Source organism: Cebus imitator, unplaced genomic scaffold (genome assembly GCF_001604975.1).
Source record: "Cebus imitator isolate Cc_AM_T3 unplaced genomic scaffold, Cebus_imitator-1.0 Scaffold636, whole genome shotgun sequence".
Taxonomy (NCBI): domain Eukaryota; kingdom Metazoa; phylum Chordata; class Mammalia; order Primates; family Cebidae; genus Cebus; species Cebus imitator.
Window position 1 is genome coordinate 564,916 of NW_016107951.1, and position 4,875 is coordinate 569,790.

Genomic DNA, 4,875 nt, shown 5'->3' on the forward strand with positions numbered 1-4,875 from the left:
AGATTTCTGCTCTTGTGATCTGTAATAGAATTAGAGTTGGATTCTTTTCTGATACACTTCACAACGAATAACTACAAGCAGAGGTTCAGTGATAAAAATAAAGAAGCTACTGAAGTACTGAAGAAAACTACGGAGAATTTATATGTAAATTTACAGTGGAAGAGGATGATCTAACCATGGCTTGCCATTCAGTCCTCTCGCAGAAAAGACTGATAATTTTCACCACATATGAAACTTTAAGAAAAACTTCTTTGCAGGTCAAAAAATACCATAAATAAATTCAAAGAGCAATCAAGAAAAAATACTTGTAATTCTGTCACAGACAAACATGGACCCTTGTTAGAATATATAAATCCTTAAAAATAAGAAAAAATGAAAAATGGGCAAAGGTTATGAAAAGAAAAAAAATCAAGCAGTCTTTAAACATAAACAGAAGCTCAAGCTGACTAATAATGAAAAAACAGGAATTAAGCCTACTTCGAGGTACCATTTTATCTTACCACATTGGTAAAAACTGAAAAGTTCAAGAAAACACTCCATCAGTGAGGCTACAGGAAAACAGGTATCCTCATATATTGCTGATTGGAATAGATACTGGTGCAATTCTAATGAACAAAAATTTGCCAATAACTACCAAAACTGCAGAAATATTTTATACAACAATAAATGACATATTTCTCACATACACTTGCATAGGTGAAAAATGATATACAGGTTGAATATCTTGAATAAAGAAATCTGAAATGGTTAAAATTCTAAACTTTTTGAATGCCCATGTGGGACTGGAAGTTTGCAGTTGTATGTTGTTGCCGTTGTTCAACAGCAAGTATTCTGATGATGGTACTGAGATGCTTTGTTACCCTGAACACCTTTTTCACTGTATGAATGGTATGTCATTTTTTTACTGTTAAATCCTTATGTGTGAACAAGAGTAAGACAATGATTACTTATTGGTAGCATATAAATTCAGAGTCAGAGATAATGACCACCACAGATTGTCCACATAGGTGGCTGAGACACGTCTCACTAGCTGATGAAAGCCAGCAATCGCAAATGTTTTTTTTTTTTTTTTTTTTTTTTTTTTTTTTTTTTTTTTTTTTTTTTTTTTTTTTTTTTTTTTTTTTTTTTTTTTTTTTTGAGACGGAGTTTCACTCTTGTTACCCAGGCTGGAGTGCAATGGCGCGATCTCGGCTCACCGCAACCTCCGCCTCCTGGGTTCAGGCAATTCTCCTGCCTCAGCCTCCTGAGTAGCTGGGATTACAGGCACGCACCACCATGCCCAGCTAATTTTTTGTATTTTAGTAGAGATGGGGTTTCACCATGTTGACCAGGATGGTCTCGATCTCTTGACCTCGTGATCCACCCGCCTCGGCCTCCCAAAGTGCTGGGATTACAGGCATGAGCCACCGCGCCCGGCCCGCAACTGTTTACAACACTCTCCAAAAAGTCTGTAAGCTGCCAAGACACTCAGTCAAACTAACAAAGCATAATTATCTGTGTGTCAGTGTACTTTATTCATCCGTCGCTAAGTCAAAGTTTGCAAGACAGACCCCCACAAATAGTAACCCTAACAGTAGCTCCCAATGTAAAGTGACCCCAACACCCAGACTAGACCAGGTTATATACATATACTTACACACACACACATCTTCCATTTCATCTTTTGTTTCAATATCATATATATAATTATTTCAGTAAAGAGTGTCTTCTCCACAAGACTGTGCCTATTTGCCTCTTTTTCATGTAGGTCTGTGTCAGATATAGATTAAGTATACAAATAAATGAATAAATAAGCAAACGCTCAAATAGAAAGAAATCCACAAAAAGCCTATATGTTTTTCTTTATTTTCTTCCGCTGTTTATCATTAAAGCAAAGGTATCTAAGGAAAGGTACATTTTGCTCTGAAGTGAATACACTGTATAGTCTAAGTATATGCTTAAGGATGTTTTAATCCTGTTTTGAATGTAGCACAAATTTGTCTAGGCAAGAAGCTTTTTACAGTCTGGTTGGGTTTTTTTGTTGTTGTTTTTGTTTGTTTTTGATACAAGGTCTTGTCGTGTCACCCAAGCTGGAGTGCAGTGACACAATCATGGCTCACTGCAGCCTCAACCTCCTGGGCTCAAGGAATCCTCCTCCCTTAGCTTCCCAAGTAGCTGGGACCACAGGTGCACATCACCATGCCCAGCTAATTACCCTGTCTCTGCAGTCTGTATTATAGAACTTTTAAAAATATTTGGATTTCAAGTGTAATTATGTCCATTGCTGATGCAAGATTCTGGGCAAAAATGTAAATAACAATAAATAACACAAAATGCTCCCTTTTCTGCCAGATACCTTTCCAGGAGCTTTATTAAAAACAACCAATTAATTCCAAATTAATTATGTGATGCTACATTAATATTATATCGATGACACACCTGAAACAAGCAGAGGTTAAAAAAGTTCACCAAAGTAAGGAAGCCATGTGAGAGAAGAGACTTTTTTTTTTTAAATGTTCAGTTTCCCTTATTGACCCCCATCTCCCTGAAGGGCAGGTGCAGGGAGCTTGGCAATGGCAAGATATGTTCACTTGAAGATCTTTCCCTGATTGAAGGCTTTGCCAACATGCTGGAAAGCCCCATCCCAGAAAAAGTACTCTCGAGCCAGTGTCTATGTCTCCTTGCTGCAGGATCCAGTTTCCACCATGTGTATGATTCATAGTCCACCTGCCGACTTGGACTCAGCGGAAAGGTAAACTCCTAGCCTCAGAAGATCCACACTCTAGAAATGGAACTGCTATTGCTGGTTCCAAAGAGGATGACATTAGTGAAGGCATTCTCCCTCAGCTTGTCCAGTTGCTGGAACATTCCAGTGATGACACTGTAGCTCATGAAGGTCTGAGTGAGTTCTTCAGGGAAGCAATACTCTTGAGTACCACAGGGACCAGCCATCCTTATCAAAGTGCTCTCAGAATGTGGCAGTGCCACAGACAGTGTGTCCTCATTGGAATCCTTGCTGCTTAAATTCATACAACATGGCTGGGTGCAGTGGCTTAAGCCTGTAATCCCAGCATTTTGGGAGGCTGAGGCGGGAGAATCACGAGGTCAGGAGTTCGAGACCATCCTGGCCAACATGGTGAAAACCTGTCTCTGCTAAAAATACAGAAAATTAGCTGGGCGTGGTGGCAGGTGACTGTAATGCCAGCTACTCAGGAGGCTGAGGCAGGAGGATCGCTTGAACCTGGGAGAGAGAGGTTACAGTGAGCCCATATGGCACCACTGCACTCCAACCTGGGTGACAGAGTAAGACTCTGTCTAATAAATAAATAAATAAATAATCCTCCAACACAAAGGTACTCTTGGGCAGGTGAGCAACGGGGTCCTTGGCCTTGGGCTCAGCAGCCAGCACCTGCTTACATCCATCCATTTCCTCCTCAGGAGCAGGGGCTGCTGCCTTTTTGTCTTCCTTCTGCTCATCCTGGGGCTTCTGCTTCTCTTCCTGTGAACCCTGCCTTTTCTGTAGTGTGTCCTTTTTGAGGTGGCTCTCGGCAAACTTTTTAGCATCCACTGAGTCATCTTCTCATACAGTTTCACTTCCCCTAAGACAGCCCGGAACCGGGGCTGGTTAATGCAGGTGAGGAACCAGCAGTTATAATATATATAATATATCATATTATTTTAATATTTTAAAGTATATTACAAAATATTGTATATGGTATTATATAGTATATAAATTATATGTAGATATAATTTATTATTATATATGATATATAATAAAATATATTATAATAATGATATATACTATTTTATATATATAATAAAAATATATTACAAAATTGGGAAAGGCTTGGTGGAAAGAAGGTTCTATGACCCGCTTATAGAGTCAAAACAGAGTGCAGACGACTGTGACGTCAGCCAGTCACTCGCTTGCCCACAGAGAAGTCCTTATCTTCAAGTGGGCATCCAGAAGCCCCAGAATTCTCCTCACTTCTTCCTTTGCATTCTGAGTGGCCTGCTTGTTGCGGTGCATGATGTCCATGATGGGGAACACCCAGGTACTGGCTGGGGGTGCTATATCACTATCAGCCAAGCTCACCCACCGTGCCACCTGGGCTGCTGCTTCTGGGGTACTTTCCTGCAGCACCTCATTGCTCACATAGTAGGTAATGGCATTGCTCTCAAACACACAGAATCCATCTCAAATGCTGGAACCTTGCCAGCAGGAAATCTGTGGAGAAATTTAGAGGTGTGGTTGGTTTGGCCAAAGTGGAAGTGTGTTGGTGCCGACAGTACATGGACCTAAGCCCCACTGTACTGAGCAGCAATGAGGGCCTTAAAGGCCCTCCAGTTTTCAGGATATGTGTACAGGATCCCAGCTGCCATGCTGATTCTGCAAAGAAAGGGGCAAGAAGAAATGCTTTTTGATGCTTAAGGTAGAAAGCATCTATATGTATTGAAAATACATATTCACATGCATAGAACAGACATGTAAAAGAAGCTCAGCAGAGGTTACTTCCCGAGAGGATTGGAGGTCTTAGAATCTACAGTGAGAAGAGGACTAATATTTTACTATAAATGTTGGTCTTTGTACTGTTTGAAAAGTTTACTATGTGCATATGTCACATTGTCAGTTAAAAGAAGAGACAGAGCAAATCCTACCTACCCTGAAATGTGTGTTTTGTTCCAGTTGGCAAGGAATTGCAAATAAAGGGAAGAAAGACTAAGGCCCAAATTTTCAATATCACAGTCTTGCAAATGGCCAGTCCATTTAGCAAAGAAAGCATTTCAGATAATTTATCAACATCGAAATATATATTTTATAAATGTTGTATCTATGTCTTCGGAGAAAAATATATTACAAAACAAAGTGTAGCATGTAACATTTTATTTGAATTA

General features: G+C 39.8%; 1 pseudogene; it reads right to left on the reverse strand.

The window, feature by feature from the left end:
* Positions 1–2,531: 2,531 nt before the first annotated feature.
* Positions 2,532–4,362, reverse strand: LOC108295392 (annotated as a pseudogene).
* Positions 4,363–4,875: the final 513 nt, after the last annotated feature.